Consider the following 20328-nt stretch of genomic DNA (forward strand, 5'->3'; position numbering starts at 1 on the left):
ACGTGCAGAATACCTGACGAGACTACACCGGAGAGTGAATAAATCGCCCATAAAAGGGCCACCATTCCCTCCGAACAGCGCAGCGTTCAACCCCATAGTCCTTTCCAAGCTCATCACCAAGCTGGGGACCATGGGACTGAACACCTGCGTCCTGGACTTTCTGACGGGTACGCCCCAGGTGGTAAGGGTAGGCAACAACACACCTGCCACGCTGATCCTCAACACCGGGGCGCCTCAGGGGTGCATGCTTATTCCCCTCCTGTACTCCCTTCCCTGTTCACCCACGACTGAGTGGCCAAGCACGACTCCAACATCATCGTTAAGTTTGCTGACGACAACAGTGGTAGGCCTGATCACCGACAATGATGAGACAGCCTATAGGGAGGAGGTCTTATACCCTTATTATTATCTATCCTGATGCCAAGCCACTTTATCCTGACTTCAAGTACATATCTACTTCAAATACCGCATACCCCTGCACAGTGAACTGGTACTTCCTGTATATAGCTCCATTCTTGTGTATTTTATTCCTCTTGTGTTACTATTTTTCTTTTATTATGATTTTTTACTCTGCATTGTTGGAAAGGACTCATAAGCAAGCATTTCACGGAAAAGTCTACACCTGTTGTTTTTGGCGCCTGTGACTAATCCAATTTTATTTGTCTCTGTATGAGGGGAAAGATAATTCTCCCAGAATGCTTGACCTGAGCTCCGTTGTGACTATAATAAATGCCAGGACTGGCAGAATGAATTATGTCTGGGCCTGAAATGTACATCACAGTCCAAGCAAGAACCTGGCATGTAATTATATTGATGCTATATATAGAAGTAGATGCCACAAAGAATCCATCACCTCCATTTAAACATCACATTTAAGCTGAGTCACATTACTTTTTAAGGGACTTCATAACGATATGAGAATATACTTGACATTGCTTCAAATTTGAATTTGTATTGTAGTACATTGGCTTGGCCTTGACAAGATGAGTACAAATAGCCAACTGCTAGTTTTATAGTATTTTTGGAAAACTGACTTCCCAGCCCAAGGAAACCATTATAATACAATTGACAACATTCTCATACATTATTTACTGTATATCAGTATATTTTGATCAGTATAAGTGAGAATGCAGATTTAAACACGGTGATGGATATGTAGAGGGTGAAAATAAAAAGTAGTGCATCAATCATCAAGGTCTCATTCACAACTGTTATGATGCTGCATTATAACACAATAAAATTGAACATAGAAGAAGTACAATACAATGAAATGGCCATCCATTACAGCGGGTGACAGTTTGACAGGAGGTGGTTTGATATCAAAGCTGATCTTCCACGAAGGGGGGCTCAATTAACCTAGTAAACTCCAGTTGCCAGTTTCTCTACTGAGAGCCTCTCTGCTCAAAGCTTTCATTCATCTGACATTTCAACCTCCCTTTCTTTTCCCAGGTATTTTCAGTTGTTTATCATTTATTTGATTTGCTTAATGACTGTTTTCGGTGCATCTATTAACGGAGAAGCTTTGAAATTCATATTTCTAGTCGGTGGAGCTGGTGGAGTCATATTGAGAGAAGGTGCTTTTATCTTGAAATGTAACCACTACTCACAGTAGTTTTTACTTTACTTTTCTGAAAATAAAACAGTAAAAATAAATTGGCTCCCTCCAAGGCAGGTTGTAAATGATTACTGTAGTCTCTATTATTTGTGCCGCTGCTGTAATAAACAAGTATAACAATAACAATAAACAGGTTTCATTCGATTGTGCCTTTTAATGCACCTCTTTGCTATTTATTATGCAATATGTAGTGTATATTACATTCATCAGAAAGGGTAAAATAAGTATGATACTGAAAACCATTGACAGCCTTTAAGACTTTGTCTAAACACAAGGTTAACACTGCGGGGCGGGGGATTGCTGCTCCTGATGAAGCACAGCTGTGGACATCAAAGCTGGTAACTGAAAACACTTTGTACTTTATCATTGAGCTGACTAATTGGGCATTGCAAAGATGGAGATAGATTAGTGAGACATACTGCCAGTGTCCAGAAAGCCCAGCTGAAGTAAACAGAGCTCTTTCCTGCTCTGTGATGGGTCGATGGAGAGATGTAGGTTATGGTGGTTGTTAGACAGGGTCTCCCAAATCACAGCGCAGAAAGAAAAACACAGGAAAGAACTGTATGTTTAAACTGTATGACATCATTCAAATCTGAGAATGGAAATGGGACAATTTATTAAAGTAGGCTATGCCAAATCTAGGATTAAGAGGTGAATAATATTTTCTGGGATTTGGTTTTTAAGGGTCAAACTCACTCTCTTGCTGAGAGATTCTCTAAAATCTAAAGTTCCTCAATTGTAATTTATGTGTGTATTTTCTGTTAGATGTTTAGAAGGAGACTATGTGGTGATTCAGGGGCAGAGCAGGTCCAGATGATCCAGAGGAGAACGGTTTCTGATCATTAACAGGGCACTGGCCTTCACTACATCATCTGCTTAACAGCATGGGATGCTGTGATCTCCCAAATACTATTTTTCAATGTTAGTCACAGTATTCACAGCTTGTTCCCGGTCTGGGCATCAAACAGCACAGATGTAGAGGTACACTCGAGAAACACTAAATATGGAAAACGCTTACTTGGCTGATTGAATGAGTGGGCTTGAGGGAGAGGAAAGAGCAAGAGAGCGCGAGAACATGCGACCTATCGAAAGAGCTGAATCAAGAGAGGCGTTTCGGCACCATTCTCCGGGAGAGTAGACGCGACATTTGCCGCAAGTAATGTTAGAAAGGAGTGGAGTAAATGAGAACGAAAACTCTTATTTCGTGTGGATTATTTCTGGAAAAACAACGCCCTACCAAAACGGAAACTAGTACAACATTAGAAACAACATACAAAGACTGGAATAATAAGGTAAGATAACACTCATCACGGTATTTGTTAGCTAGCTATCACCCGTACTGGTGCTAAAGTTGACACGCTACAGCTAGCTACCGTCCAGTATCATTTGTTAGGATAGATTCGAGTCAGTTAGCTAACACAGCGCTAAACAGTGCTAGCTAACAGCTAACTAGCTAGCTGACGTTATCATACAAATAATGTTAGCTGGCTAGTTAATTGGCATAAATAATTCGATTTACTGTATTGTATAGCGAGCCTTTTCGCGATAACTTGGTTGATCTAACTTGATGACTTGCTACACCTTGTCATAAGACAGCAAACCATTAACGTTAGCTACCTAGACTAGTTAGTTAGTTAGCAAGCTAACTGGTAAGTGTTAATCACCAACCAGGCATCTCCTAAAACGCACGTGTCTTCGTAATATATTTTATCCATTTGGCTAACTATATAGTGGGCAATGGCCAGACTTAATCAGTTAGCTAGCTAGCAACGCCTAGTATGCTAGACATTCATTGATTTGTGTCATAAGCATGTCAACACTGCGCTCTTGATACACGTTGGTTGTTGTTGACGTGGGGGATCCTCTTAGTCTGATTAGTCAGGCTGTAATGTACAATTAATTGGTATAACTAACGTTACAGCCTGAGAATCGTGTAAATGTTCCTTACAATCCAGAATGTTGAATAGAATGACATGTAAACGTACTCTACCGGTTGTCTGTGCGGTTTGTCCTTATGCACGACATTTGAGACAAAATATCCAAGGGAAAGTATTGTTTACCTGACTTAGAGAGCTGGGGTATGTATATTGTTTGTTTCAGCCCCGATGTAAAATTTGTTTAATGTTGGATATTTGAATTTCAATATATAACAAATTTTATAAAAAGAAAAAGAGGTGTGGTGTTCTCCATCCTCCCCTGATTCCGAATGTAAATTTTTCATAGCCTCTACGAATCCGAGAGTGAAAGGGTATGTTCCTAAATTCACTATGGCTATCTACTCTGATTTCAGAGCTCTCTCGTCTGAGTGTGCCAGAGCACAGAATAACTGATGCTTTTACAAATCCGTAACACCTGTTGAATATGACTGGTGTCAGTAAACGTTGCAATTTTTTTTATACAATTGTGGCAAGCAGCACAGTTACAGTCACCAACGCTCTGCTAGGGTGGGTAAAATGGTCAGTGTGGTGTTCTCTCATTTGTGTCTGAAAGTAGCTAGCCAGTTAGCATGGGTTTCTTGACTGCCGTTGTGAGGTCAGAACGCTCTACCCTACTCCCCGCAGGAGTGTCCAGTGTAGAGGTCGACCGATTATGATTTTTCAACGCCGATACCGATTATTGGAGGACCAAAAACGCCGATACCGATTATTCACAGATTTGTATTTATTTCTTTATTTAGAATAATGACAATTACAACAATACTGAATGAACACTTATTTTAACTTAATATAATACATAAAGAAAATAAATGTAGCCTCAAATAAATAATGAAACCTGTTCAACTTGGTTTAAACAATGCAAAAACAAAGTGTTGGAGAAGAAAGTAAAAGTGCAGTATGTGCCATGTAAGAAAGCTAACGTTTAAGTGCCTTGCTCAGAACATGGGAACATATGAAAGCTGGTGGCTCCTTTTAACATGTGTCTTCAATATTCCCAGGTAAGAAGTTTTAGGTTGTAGTTATTATAGGAATTATAGTACTATTTATCTCTATACGATTTGTATTTCATATACCTTTGACTATTGGATGTTCTTATAGGCACTTTAGTATTGCCAGTGTAACAGTATAGCTTCCGTCCCTCTCCTCGCTCCTACCTGGGCTCGAACCAGGAACACATCGACAACAGCCACCCTCGAAGCAGCGTTACCCATGCAGAGCAAGGGGAACAACTACTCCAAGTCTCAGAGCGAGTGACGTTTGAAACGCTATTAGCGTGCACCCGGCTAACTAGCTAGGCTGGTGTAACCAATGTGAAATGGCTAATCTTGGGAGTTGACAGGCTTGAAGTCATAAACAGTGCAATGCATTGCGACGAGCTGCACGAAAGTGCTGTTTGAATGAATGCTTACGAGCCTGTTGGTGCCTACCACCGCTCAGTCAGACTGCTCTATCAAATCATAGACTTAATTATAATATAATAAACACACAGAAATACGAGCCTTAGGTGATTAATATGGTCAAATCCGGAAACTATCATCTCGAAAACAAAATATTTATTTTTTCAGTGAAATACGGAACCGTTCCATATTTTATCTAACGGGTGACATCCCCAAGTCTAAATATTCCTGTTACATTGCACAACCTTCAATGGTATGTCATAATTACGTAAAATTATGGCAAATTAGTTCGCAACGAGCCAGGCAATGAACACGAGCAGTGACACAATTTCATGTTAGCAGGCAATATTAACTAAATATGCAGGTTTAAAAATATATACTTGTGTATTGATTTTAAAGAAAGGCATTGATGTTTATGGTTAGGTACATTGGTGCAAAGACTGCTTTTTTCGCAAATGCGCTTGTTAAATCATCACCCGTTTGTCGAAGTAGGCTGTGATTCGATGATAAATTAACAGGCACCGCATCGATTATATGCAACGCAGGACATGTTAGATAAACTAGTAATATCATCAACCATGTGTAGTAAACTAGTGATTATGTTAAGATTGATAGTTTTTATAAGATAAGTTTAATGCTAGCTAGCAACTTACCTTGGCTTCTTGCTGCCCTCGCGTAACAGGTAGTCAGCCTGCCATGCAGCCTCCTCGTGGAGTGCAATGTAAGGCAGGTGGTTAGAGCGTTGGACTAGTAACCAGAAGGTTGCAAAAACGAATCCCCCCTGAACAAGGCAGCCAACAGCCAATGGCATCGCACGGCGCGGCGCGAAATACAAAACCAACTAAAATACCACAATTCAATTTTCTCAAACAATCAACTATTTTACACCATTTTAAAGATAAGATTCTCGTTAATCTAACCACATTGTCCGATTTCAAAAAGGCTTTACAGTGAAAGCAAAACATTAGATTATGTTAGGAGAGTACCCAGCCAGAAATAATCAGACACCCATTTTTCAAGCTAGCATATAATGTCACAAAAACCAAAACCACAGCTAAATGCAGCACTAACCTTTGATCTTCATCGGATGACACTCCTAGGACATTGTTATACAATACATGCATGTTTTGTTCAATCAAGTTCATATTTATATCAAAAACCAGCTTTTTACATTAGCATGTGACGTTCAGAACTAGCATACCCACCGAAAACTTCCGGTGAATTTACTAAATTACTCAAGATAAACGTTCACAAAAAACATAACAATTATTGTAAGAATTATAGATACAGAACTCCTTTATGCAATCGCGGTGTCCGATTTTAAAATAGCTTTTCGGTGAAAGCACATTTTGCAATATTCTGAGTAGATAGCCCGGCCATCACAGGCTAGCTATTTTGACACCCACCAAGTTTGGCACTCACCAAACTCAGATTTACTATAAGAAAAATTGGATTACCTTTGCTGTTCTTCATCAGAATGCACTCCCAGGACTTCTACTTTACACCCAATGTTGTTTTGGTTCCAAATAATCCATAGTTATATCCAAATAGCGGCGTTTTGTTCTTGCGTTCAAGACACTATCCGAAGGGTGACGCGCCGGCGCGTATCGTGACTAAATTTTTCAAAATATTCCGTTACCGTACTTCGAAGCATGTCAAACGCTGTTTAAAATCAATTTTTATGCGATTTTTCTCATAAAATAGCGATAATATTCCGACCGGGAGACGTTGTTTTCGTTCAAAGACTGAAAGAAGAAAATGGTGTCTTCACGTGCACGCGCGGACCCGTGTCATTGTTCTCAGATCGACCACTATCCAAATGCGCTACTGTTTTTCAGCCAGGGACTGCAGAGTCATCATTCCCCGTTCTGGCGCCTTCTGAGAGCCTATGGGAGCCTTAGAAAATGTCACGTTGCAGCAGAGATCCTCTGTTTTCGATAAAGAGGCTATAGAAGGCCAAGAAATGGTCAGAGAGGGCACTTCCTGTATAGAATCTTCTCAGGTTTTGGCCTGCCATATGAGTTCTGTTATATTCACAGACACCATTCAAACAGTTTTAGAAACGTTAGGGTGTTTTCTATCCAAATCAAACAATTATATGCATATTCTAGTTTCTGGGCAGGAATAATAACCAGATTAAATCGGGTACGTTTTTTATCCGGCCGTGAAAATACTGCCCCCTATCCTAAACAGGTTAACAGTGACTTCTTTCAGACTGATATCCATGGAGTAACCACCGTGATGTTTAGACAACACTTTTCATTGTCATAGCTATTGACGAGAGAATCGAATATCCGATATAACATTTACTTTACCTAGGTGCAAAACAAACATTATAAACTGGGTGGTTCGAGCACTGAGTGCTGATTGGCTGACAGCCGTGGTATATCAGACCGTATACCACGGGTATGACAAAACATTTATTTTTCTGCTCTAATTACGTTGGTAACCAGTTTATAATAGCAATAAGGCACCTCGGAGGTTTGTGGTGTATGCCTAAGAACAGCCCTTTGCCGTGGTATATTGGCCATATACCACACCTCCTTGTGCCTTATTGCTTAAATATCCCTACCCGCTCTCTAAAAAGTCAGCTAAACAATACTTTCCTGTGGATATTTTGTCTCATATTTCAAGCAGCAGAAGGACAAACCGCACAGACAACTTGGTAGAGTACATTTTAAGTATTATTTTAGTCAACATTCTGGCTTGTAAGGAACATTTACACAATTTTGCTGATTTGGAGTGCTTTTATAAGAAACAAACAGCTTTGTTGGCATATTATACAAAATGTATAAGCACAGATGAAAGGTTAGCTAACTATAGAACATGTTCTGGTTTGCCTGCAAATTACTTGCTTGCCTACGTTTCTATGACATGTCTGAAAGTTGGGACAGAAGTGAAAGTTGTGCTGGACAGAGAAATTCATGAAGAAATGAACAAAGGCATATCTCATGTCATGATAGTGCAAGGGCAGTTTCTTAACCATAAACATTACTCATCTCAGTCAACCTGCAAATCTCTACTATGGCATACTACTACTAGCTATCATGGTCAGAAAATAACTGACTCTCTGTAAATCTCTCTGTAGGATAATTTATGGAATAGCAATTATTACACAATGTATTCTGAAATCATAATGCAGAGCAAACTCATATTTTAGCATTAAAAGGGTTACTGACATTCATTTATAAGGGCTCTATCAGAGGCCTACATATGAGCCTATTTTACAGTTAGCTCTACATATCTGACCACATCTTGATTGGTTAATATAAACAGAGTGAAATTGCACTGTCAGCATAATTTGAGGGAGCATGAAATTGGGCTAAGATGTTTATTTCTTTATTGGCCCTTTGAGGCTCAGACCATAGTTAATAAGGTCAAGTGCATGCTTTCTGTTGTGGTATTAAATGCCAGAGCCCAGGCCAAGTGTTTAATTACAATAAAAGGCCTGAGGGAAATTAGCTCCAAATGCCATTCAGAGTATATTTGAATAATATGAAATGCTGGTAGTGGTTATTGAACAAGGTCAAGCCACTCTGATGTGCATTTTGAGTAAAATAAATAGTCTAGATAAATAATATTGTTGTGGAATCGTCTTACAATCGAATATCACATTCTGATTACTGCAAGAGTGCCTAGAGCAGGGCTTGCCAACCCTGTTCCTGGAGAGCTACCCTCTTGTAGGTTTTCACTCCAACCCTGTTCCTGGAGGGCGCCGACAAAGATGGCCGCCTCGCTTCGCGTTCCTAGGAAACTATGCAGTATTTAGCTTTTTTATGTGTTATTTCTTACATTGTTACCCCAGGTAATCTTAGGTTTTACTACATACAGTCGGGAGGAACTATTGGATATAAGAGCAACGTCAACTCACCAACATTACGACCAGAAATACGACTTTCCCGAAGCGGATCCTCTGTTTGGCCCACCACCCAGGACAATGGATCGGATCCCAGCCGGCGACCCAAAACAACGGTGCCGCAGAAGAAGGGGCAGACGGAGTGGTCTTCTGGTCAGGCTCCGTAGACGGGCACATCGCGCACCACTCCCGAGCATACTACTCGCTAATGTCCAGTCTCTTGACAAGAAGGTAGACGAAATCCGAGCAAGCGTAGCATTCCAGAGAGACATCCGAAACTGTAACGTTCTTTGTTTCACGGAAACATGGCTCACTCAAGACACGCTATCTGAGTCGGTACAGCCACCTGGTTTCTTCACGCATCGCGCCGACAGAAACAAGCATCTCTCTGGTAAGAAGTAGAGCGGGGGTGTATGCCTTATGATTAACGAGACGTGGTGTGATCATAACAACATACAGGAACTCAAGTAATTTTGTTCACCTGACTTAGAATTCCTCACAATCAAATGCCGACCGCATTATCTACCAAGAGAATTCTCTCCGATTATAATCACAGCCGTGTATATCCCCCCCCCCAAGCAGACACATCAACGGCCCTGAAAGAACTTCATTGGACTCTATGTAAACTGGAAACCACATATCCTGAGGCTGCATTTATTGTAGCTGGGGATTTTAACAAGGCTAATCTGAAAACAAGGCTCCCCAAATTCTATCAGCATATCGGTTGTGCTACCAAGGCGGGCAAAACCCTAGACCACTGTTATTCTAACTTACGCGACGCATATAAGGCCCTCCCCCGCCCTCCCTTTGGAAAAGCTGACCACGACTCCATTTTGTTCCTCCCAGCCTATAGACAGAAGCTAAAACAGGAAGCTCCCGCCCTCAGGTCTGTTCAACGCTGGTCCGACCAATCGGATTCCACGCTTCAAGATTGCTTCGATCACGTGGACTGGGATATTGTTCTGCATTGCTGCGAACAACAACATTGACGAATACGCTGACTCGGTGTGTGAGTTTATTAGCAAGTGCCTCGGTGATGTCGTACCAACAGCGTCTATTAAAACATTCCCCAACCAGAAACCGTGGATTGATGGCAGCATTCGCACAAAACTGAACGCGCGAACCACTGCTTTTAATCAGGGCAAAGTGACTGGAAACATGACCGAATATAAACAGTGTAGCTATTCCCTCCGCAAGGCAATCAAACAAGCTAAGCGTCAGTACTTCCTGACGGGCCGCCCCCAGGTGGTGAGGGTAGGTAACAACATCTCCAGCCCGCTGATCCTCAACACTGGGTCCCCACAAGGGTGCGTTCTCAGCCCTCTTCTGTACTCCCTGTTCACCCACGACTGCGTGGCCATGCACGCATCCAACTCAATCACCAAGTTTGCAGACGACACTACAGTGGTAGGCTTGATTACCAACAACGACGAGACGGCTTACAGGGAGGAGGTGAGGGCCCTCGGAGAGTGGTGTCAGGAAAATAACCTCACACTCAATGTCAACAAAACAAAAGAGATGATCGTGGACTTCAGGAAACAGCAGAGGGAGCAGCCCCCTATCTACATTAACGGGACAGTAGTGGAGAGGGTGGAGGGTTTTAAGTTCCTCGGCGTACATATCACGGACAAACTGAAATGGTCCACCCACACAGACAGCATGGTGAAGAAGGCGCAGCAGAAGGACAACAAATTGTCAGACAGGGCACTTCCCATATAGAATCTTCTCAGGTTTTGGCGTGCCATATGAGTTCTGTTATACTCAGACACCATTCAAACAGTTTTAGAAACTTTAGGGTGTTTTCTATCCAAATCTACCAATTATATGCATATTCTAGGCAGGAGTAATAACCAGATTAAATCGGATACGTTTTTTATCCGGCCGTGAAAATACTGCCCCCTATCCCAAACAGGTTAATGGGGGGGGACAATTGAATCAATTTTAGAACAAGGTTGCAACAACAAAATGTGGAAAAAGTTAAGTGGTCTGAATACTTTCCAAATGCGCTGTAGGTACTTTTTATACTATTATAAGTAAAACTGTTTTGTACTAGAATGTTCCTTTTGGTACTGAAATGTGTCTCACGACATCTGCTGATCGAGAGAGGATCAAGTTTATTAGCACAGCTGGTGTCCCCTTAGTGCTAGAGCACCGTCCCTGCACCACCTACTCATTGCTAGCTCTAGCCCAGTGGTCACCAACCTTTTCTGTGTCAAGATCACTTTCGTAGACAAAAAGCAAGCTGAGATCTACCACACAGACTTTTATTGTAAACATGAGTTTAAAATGATACGTTAACCTAATAAAAACAGTTCTGTAGGAATGAGGCCTTATTAGTGCTGATCCCATTTAGTCGACTGGTCAATTGTTTGGTCGATAGACTGTTGGTCAACCTGAGATTTCTTTAGCTGAGTAACAAAAAATAAAATACAAAAATATCATGGTGTACAACACAGACACCTGTATGATTCTGGCCTATCTGAGTGCACTGATCCATTGTGGAGGCCGTGGGGATGGCACAGTCCGTCAGTCTAAGATGTGCTACCGAAATTGTATATGGTTATATTACTTAAGAACAATGGTGCAACACTAATAAAAATTATGTTAATTTATAACAAATGCACTTTCTCCCGTGTTGGATAGCGGTCGCTGTCCATGGTTCTGAAACACATCAGTGCGCTGTTGAATTGGCGCCTTGACCTAGACCATGTTGCATAATAGCTAAGTTAACCAGCGTATTGGTGTTGAGAACAATGTGGCGGAGGCAGCAACATGAATGAGGAGATGAGAAAACATCCCTTTCCTTGTTGTCTAAGAAAAATGAGAAAGGAAACCTCAGTTTAATTAGGTCTATAGTCAATCAGAAAACCAGTCAGTATCTGGTGTGACCACCATTTGCCTCATGCAGCGCAACACATCTCCTTCGCATAGAGTTGATCAGGCTGTTGATTGTGGTCCGTGGAATGTTGTCCCCCTGGATATTGGCGGGAACTGGAACACGCTGTCGATCGAGAACAATACTAAACATGCTCAATGGGTGACATGTCTGGTGAGTATGCAGTCCATGGAAGAACTGGGATCTTTGCAGCTTCCAGGAATTGTGTACAGATCCTTGCGACATGGGGATGTGCATTATCATGCTGAAACATGAGATGATGGTGGCGGATGAATAGCACGACAATAGGCTTCCGGATCAAATCATGGTATCTCTGTGCATTCAAATCGCCATTGATAAAATGCAACTGTGTTCCTTGTCCGTATCTTATGCCTGCCCATACCATAGCCCCATCCCCACCATTGGGCACTCTGTTCACGTTGACATCAGCAAACTGCCTGCCCACACAACGCCAAACATGCTGTCTGTCATCTGCCCGGTACATTTAGAACTGGGTTTCATCTGTGAAGAGCACACATCTCCAGTGTGCCAGTGGCCATCGGAGGTAAGCATTTGCCCAGTGAAGTCGGTTACGACACCGAGCTGCAGTCTGGTCAAGACTCTGGTGAGGACGATGAGCATGCAGATTAGTTTCCCTGAGCCGGTTTCTGACAGTTTGTGCGGAAATTCTCCAGTTGTGCAAACCCACAGTTTCATCATGTGGCTGGTCTAAGACCATTCCGCAGGTGAATAAGCTGGATGTGGAGGTTCCAGGCTGGCGTGGTTACACATCATCTGTGGTTGTGTGGCCGGTTGGACATACTGCCAAATTCTCTAAAACTACGTTGGAGGCGGCTTATAGTAGAGAAATGAAGATGACATTTTCTGGCAACAGCTCTGGTGGACATTCCTGCAGTCAGCATGCCAATTGCGGCTTTGTGTTGTGTGACACAACTGCACATTTTATACTGGCCTTTTATTCTCCCCAGCACAAGGTGCACCTGTGTAATGATCATGCTTCTTAATCAGCTTCTTGATATGCCACATCTGTCAGGTGGATGGATAATCTTGGCAAAGGAGAAATGCTCTAACAGGGATGTAAAGAAATTTGTGCACAAAATGACAGAAATAAGGTGTTTGTGCGTGTGGAGAATTTCTAGGATATTTTATCTCAGCTCATGAAACATGGGACCAACACTTTACATGTTGTGTTTATACATTTGCCTAGTGTAGTTAGCTGGCTAGCTAATAAATCTATTGAGTAAGAGCAAACATAGCTAGCTAATACTGATACCAGTGCTGGTGTAGGCCTAAATCAGCATGTTGTTTGTGAAACAGAATCTTCTAAATCAGAGAGGAATAGGCAAAGCATGAATATGTTAGCTACATGAAGTAAGAGAACATTTAATTTAGCCAATATCGTGCAGCCCTACGTGGCAGTCTGGAAATGATCTAAAGCCGGGATCAACTTTTGGTTGAAGTTTGTTTCATACTGTGTAATCAATCAGAATGGAGAATGCCATCCTAAGGTCATGCACAACTCATAAAGGAAATGTAGAACTTTCATTTTTCAAAAACATTAAATACCATCATACCGTCACAAATGTGAAAAATATTGTGTTATGCTACTTTGGCCATATCGGCCAGCCCTACTTGGAACATCTAACCCTGGCAATTTAACTGATAAACTCATGGGTACACTTGCAATGTCAGCCTGGTATTGCAATGCAATAATTTCCATGGTAATGTAGGATGCATTTTTTTATATATATATTTTTTCCCTACTGTTATTACTGAGACCACGGTCATTTGGCTTTCCAATTACTGTCATACAACATTCCATGACCATCCACAGCCCTACATGTGAGGAGATATCTCCTCTCTTATCTAACAGGGTAATGGGGGCAGAGATTATCCGGTGCTCAGTGTCGGGCCCGAGGGAGACAGTGGCAAACAGTTTTATTACTAGTTCCAGTATTGCTAGCATTATGCAACAGAAGGCCGTTCTGAAACTAGATGAGGGGATAGTTGGCATACAATTCCGTTGTCCACTTTGGAAGGGTAGGAAATCTTCAGATAAATGTGTGATACCTTTTGGGAACAAACTGCAACTCCTCATCAGAAATCACATTATTTATTGCCATAGGAAAAAAAAATCGGACTTTTAGATGTCAATTCACAATTCCTCAGTTTGCATAGGCCTATTTTGAATACCGGCTTGACCATTTCCATAAGTGTCACCACAAGCGATAAACCAGAGCACCACTGGAATGTACAGTACCTTATGACAAGAGCTGTTGTGGCCTGCTTTTGAAATGGGCATATTCCTCAAATAGCAGCAGACATCCTTTAGAGGAAAAGCAGTAGAGAAGGGGGGTGTACAATAATTTGTACATGATGTCACAGCAGTGCAGACTATACACGTCGTTTTCCAAACCACTATCCGTTGTAGCTGTGTGCTGCCTGGGAGGGGACTGACTGCCTCTGGCGTGGGCTGGGACGTTCCGCTCTGCTGTTACTGTGAATGAGGAACACAGCCCAGGGGGCCGGCTCTGGTGTGTAGGCTTTATGTCAGGTGATTCCCATTTTTTCCCCTTACAATTCCATAAACCAAATCCATTCCATTTTTATTTGACTGAGCTGAATTATTAAGTGGGTTTGTTTGCAGAGGCACTTTGAAACTTGGTAGTGAGTGTTGCAACCGAGGACAGATGATTTTTATGCACTTCAGCACTCACCGTTCTGTGAGCTTGTTTGGCCTACCACTAAGCGGCTGAGCCGGTGTTGCTCCTAGATGTTTCCACTTCCACACAGCACTTACAGTTGACCAGGGCAGCTCTAGCAGGTCTGAAATTTGACGAACTGACTTGTTTGAAAGCTGACACCCTATGACGGATCTCTTCAGTAAGGCCATTCTACTGCCAATGTTTGTCTATGGAGATTGCATAGATGTGTGCTTGATTTTTATACACCTTAGTAACGGGTGTGGCTGAATCCTCTAATTTGAATGGGTGTCCACATACTTTTGGGTATGTAGTGTATAAGAAAGCTCAGGAAATACTGTATTTGTTTTTTTTGTATACATTTAACCCCTTATTTTTGTTGGCCCAAAACTACCTCGATACTTCCATTCGTTTGTATAGGTTACCGTCAGACGAGTCCCGTGAAACTTGTGGGGGTCGTAGACCAAAACGTAGAAGAACACCATTGTGTTCGTGAGGGTCTCCCCTTTCTATAGAATGGTCATAATAGTTTGTAGGCCAAACTGTTTGGACGCTACAGATGTTTTTGTGAGATTACAGATTTTTACAAAGATCACTGTAGCTCATGCATGGATTGAGATGCTGCCCATGCAAATAAACCTGATATCTCTAGCTTAAATTGACTGATTTTGATGGATTTTTTTATTATGTTACTTCGATTGATGCAATAGACTCTTATTAAACACTATTATTACAGAGTAAGCCCATGCAATTTATGATGTGACTTGTTAAACACATTTTTACTATGGAATTTATTTAGGCCTGCCGTAACAAGGGGGTTGAATACTTATTGACTCGACATTTCAGCTTTACATTTTTTATTAATTTAACTTTTGAACGGTAGTGTATTTTTAAAAACATTTGGGGTCACTTAGAAATGTCATTGTTTTTTGAAAGAAAAGCAAAAATGTTTTGTCCATTTTTAAAGTAACATCAAATTGATCAGAAATACAGTGTAGACATTGTTAATGTTGTAAATTACTATTGCAGCTGGAAACATAAAAAAAAAAAATTGTAATGGAATATCTACATACAGTCGAAGTAGGAAGTTTACATACACCTTAGGCAAATAATACATTTAAATTCAGTTTTTCAAAATTCCTGACATTTAATCCGTTTTAGGTCAGTTAGGATCACCACTATATTTTAAGAATGTGAAATGCCAGAATAATAGCAGAGAGAATGATTTATTTCAGCTTTCATTTCTTTCATCACATTCCCAGTGGGTCAGAAGTTTACATACACTCAATTAGTATTTGGTAGCATTGCCTTTAAATTGTTTAACTTGGGTCAAACATTTTAGGTAGCCTTCCACAAGCTTCACACAATAAGTTGGGTGAATTTTGGCCCATTCCTCCTGACAGAGCTGGTGTAACTGAGTCAGGTTTGTTGGCCTCCTTGCTCGCACAAGCCTTTTCAGTTCTGCCCACACATTTTCTATAGGATTTGAGGTCAGGGTTTTGTGATGGCCACTCCAATACCTTGACTTTGTTGTCCTTAACCTCTATGTTCTAGGTGGGACGCTTGCTCACCTACTCAACAGCCAGTGTAATCCCGTGGCGCGTTATTCAAATTCCTCAAAAATGCAAAAACTTCAATTTTTCAAACATATGACTATTTTACACCATTTAAAGACAAGACTCTCGTTAATCTAACCACACTGTCCGATTTCAAAAAGGCTTTACAGCAAAAGCAAAACATTAGATTATGTCAGCAGAGTACCCAGCCAGAAATAATCAGACACCCATTTTTCAAGCTAGCATATAATGTCACAAAAAACAAAACCACAGCTAAATGCAGCACTAACCTTTGATGATCTTCATCAGATGACAACCCTAGGACATTATGTTATACAATACATGCATGTTTTGTTCAATCAAGTTCATATTTATATCAAAAACCAGCTTTTTACATTAGCATGTGACGTTCAGAACTAGCATTCCCACCGAACACTTCCGGTGAATTTACTAAATTACTCACGATAAACGTTCACAAAAAACATAATTATTTTAATAATTATAGATACAGAACTCCTTTGTGCAATCGAGGTGTCCGATTTTAAAATAGCTTTTCGGGGAAAGCACATTTTGCAATATTCTGAGTACATAGCCCGGCATCACGGGCTAGCTATTTAGACACCCAGCAAGTTTAGCCTTCACCAAAGTCAGATTTACTATTAGAAAAGTTTGATTACCTTTGCTGTTCTTCGTCAGAATGCACTCCCGGGACTGCTACTTCAATAACAAATGTTGGTTTGGTTCAAAATAATCCATAGTTATATCCAAATAGCGGCGTTTTGTTCGTGCGTTCAAGACACTATCCGAAGTGTAAATAAGGGTCACGCGCATGACGCATTTCGTGACAAAAAAAATCTAAATATTCCATTACCGTACTTCGAAGCATGTCAACCGCTGTTTAAAATCAATTTTTATGCCATTTTTCTCGTAAAAAAGCGATAACATTCCGACCGGGAGCGGTGGTTTTCGTTCAAAGATAAAACATGGAGTCCCCTCGTGCACGCGCCTGAGTCTCACAGTACTGTGAGCAGCCACTATCCAAACGCGCTACTTTTTTTCAGCCAGAGCCTGCAAAGCCACGATTCAGCTTTTTGCCGCCTTCTGAGAGCCCATGGGAGCCGTAGGAAGTGTCACGTAACAGCAGAGATCCTCTGTAATGGATAGAGATAATCAAGAAGGGCAAGAAATTGTCACAGGCCACTTCCTGCATGGAATCTTCTCAGGTTTTGGTCTGCCAAATGAGTTCTGTTATACTCACAGACACCATTCAAACAGTTTTAGAAACTTTGGAGTGTTTTCTATCCAAAGCTAATAATTATATGCATATTCTAGTTTCTGGGCAGGAGTAATAATCAGATTAAATCGGGTACGTTTTTTATCCGGCCGTGAAAATACAGGTTAAATTATCACCCGTTTGGCAAAGTTGAAGTAGGCTGTGATTCGATGATAAATTAACAGGCACCGCATTGATTATATGCAACGGAGGACAAGCTAGTTAACCTAGTAATATCATCAACCATGTGTAGTTAACCTCTATGGGCTAGGTGGGACGCTAGCGTGCCACCCGTGGTGCACTCCATCAACAGCAGATGCATTTCAAGAGCGGCAAATTTGAATCCAAATAAATGTCAAAATTCAAATTTTTCAAAAATACAACTATTTTACACCGTTTGAAAGATAAACATCTCCTTAATCTAACCACGTTTTACGATTTCAAAAAGGTTTTACGGCGAAAGCATAAATTTTGAGTATGTTAGGACAGTACATTTACAAGAGTTGTGTGTAATGTTTTGTCAAGTCAAAGACAGGGTCACCAAAACCATAAAACCAGCTAAAATGATGCACTAACCTTTTACAATCTCCATCAGATGACACTCCTAGGACATTATGTTAGACAATGCATGCATTTTTAGTTCTATCAAGTTCATATTTATATTCAAAAACAGCGTTTTACTATGGCATTGATGTTGAGGAAATCGTTTCCCTCCAATAACCGGCAGTCAAGTCAGCGTCACAAATTAAATAATTAAATTAGAAAACATTGGTAAAATATTATATTGTCATTTAAAGAATTATAGATTTACATCTCTTGAACGCAATCAACTTGCCAGATTTAAAAATAACCTTACTGGGAAATCACACTTTGCAATAATCTGAGCACTGCGCCCAGAAAAATACGCGTTGCGATACAGACTAGACGTCATGTTGGGGAGATCTAAAATCGAAAATACTATGTAAATAATCCATTACCTTTGATTCTCTTCATCAGATGTCACTTCCAGGTATCACAGGTCCATAACGAATGTAGTTTTGTTCAAAAAAGCTCATCATTTATGTCCAAAAATCTCCGTCTTGTTAGCACATGATCTAAGCCAGCCGGACTTCTCGTCATGAACGAGGGGAAAAAATATATTTCCGTTCGTTCAAACATGTCAAACGTTGTATAGCATAAATCATTAGGGCCTTTTTTAACCAGAACATGAATAATATTCAAGGTGGACGAATGCATACTCTTTTATAACGTATTGGAACGAGGGTACCCAACATGAACTCGCGCGCCAGGTGTCTAATGGGACATCATCGTTCCATGGCTCTTGTTCGGTCAGATCTCCCTCCAGAAGACTCAAAACACTTTGTAAAGGCTGGTGACATCTAGTGGAAGCAATAGGAAGTGCCAAAATATTCCTCAGCCCCTGTGTTTTTCAATGGGATAGGTTTAAAGTCAATACAACACATCAGGTATCCACTTCCTGTCAGAAAATGTCTCAGGGTTTTGCCTGCCAAATGAGTTCTGTTATACTCACAGACACCATTCAAACAGTTTTAGAAACTTTAGAGTGTTTTCTATCCATATATAATAAGTATATGCATATTCTAGTTACTGGGTAGGATTAGTAACCAGATTAAATCGGGTACATTTTTTTTATCCAGACGTGCTAATGCTGCCCCCTAGCCCTAACAGGTTAACTAGTGATTATGTGAAGATTGATTGATTGTTTTTTATAAGAAAAGTTTAATGCTAGCTAGCAACTTACCTTGGCTCCTTGCTGCACTCGCGTCACAGGTGGTCAGCCTGCCACGCAGTTTCCTCGTGGTTTGCAATGTAATTGGCCATAGTCGGTGTCCAAAAATGCCGATTACCGATTGTTATGAAAACTTGAATTCAGCCCTAATTAATCGGTCGACCTCTACATTTTACTCCAGACAATGCAGGATACTTTGTCTTTTGAAAATGGCATTGCAGCACTCCAATATTAATAAGTTGAAGCCCGTTATAAATTCATTGTTTAAAAAAAAAAATCTTTATCTAGGCAAGGCTGTATGTTTTCGTGCACTAAGGTTGATCTCAGTATTTGTGGAGGTATGTTTATTGGTTAGTGGGAGTGCCGTGTTTATGGTTTGCTAGAAGCTCTTGAGGTTATTGATTCTGAAATCAAATTTTCTTATCTGTCCTTCTTGAAAAGTATCTGGGGCAACAAACAATGCTTAAAGGCCCAGTGAAGTTAATACATTTTTCCAGTGTTTTTTTTTATCATACTGTACAACAGCAGATGAAACTATCATTGTTTTTTCAACTTGCAACTATCAGGAAATAACAATCTACACAGGACCTTCTAATAAGCAGGTTTGCATGGGGGCGGGAGTTTCGGCTTTCCATAGTGACATCACCATGCGTTAAATTGGTTTGGCTACATCAACTGAGCAGCAACCAATCCAGGAGCCTGTGGTCACAATGCTTCAATTCTCATCCCTATTACACAGTGAAGGCTATGGTGATCAGTGTGTGTGTGTATATATACATGTACACACACACACACACACACACACAACACAGCTGTCTCAAACATATTTTGGACAAAGTTGTGGAACTTGTTACACACAGGGGGTGTCTAGTGTTTATGGTGGGCACTCCTGAGGCTGGCCCAGGGGTTAATGGGGTCTGGCGGCAAGACTGATCCTAAGCCTGTCACTGTGTGTAGCTCTCCAGGTCCAGAGCAGTATTTATGGAGAGAAGTTTTCATTAGACTGAGCAGATGGCCCACTTTGTTCGGTGGGAGAGGTCCTCAACTTGGCCTCAATAGACAAGAATTTAAATGGTGAAATGCTTGTAAAGATAGGCAACAGATATTGGGCAGATGTCGCGACTTGCTTTCCATCCCTAGAATCCAGATCAATGCTGCACTCTGCCAATACATCAATTAGCCTGAACAACTCTACTTTAGTTGCAAAGAAATTGGATTCTCCTCTCACTTCATTCATTACAGTAGAGAAGTAGGCTACACTAACTCACTCACAATTGTCACAAGAGCATGCTATTACATGCTGCCTATTGCCTTTTAATTAGAAATGTTTCTCCAAGTAGTTTCCA

The 20328-nt window shown here is 40.9% G+C and overlaps 1 protein-coding gene across 12 annotated transcripts in view; it reads left to right on the top strand.

Annotated features, from left to right (window-relative positions):
* Nucleotides 1–2691: 2691 nt before the first annotated feature.
* The window catches only part of ncor2 (nuclear receptor corepressor 2), a 198116-nt gene continuing 180479 nt past the window's right edge, over nt 2692–20328 (top strand). For 6 of the 12 annotated variants that reach the window (XM_045707170.2, XM_045707179.2, XM_045707172.2 and 3 more), the window contains exon 1: nt 2694–2907. The gene's annotated coding sequence lies outside the window, so the exon portion shown is untranslated. Of the gene's footprint in view, nt 2908–20328 lie in introns of all 12 variants that reach the window. The other 6 variants (XM_045707178.2, XM_045707173.2, XM_045707176.2 and 3 more) reach the window with 3 other exon arrangements.

Source organism: Salmo salar, chromosome 24 (genome assembly GCF_965601325.2).
Source record: "Salmo salar chromosome 24, fSalSal1, whole genome shotgun sequence".
Taxonomy (NCBI): domain Eukaryota; kingdom Metazoa; phylum Chordata; class Actinopteri; order Salmoniformes; family Salmonidae; genus Salmo; species Salmo salar.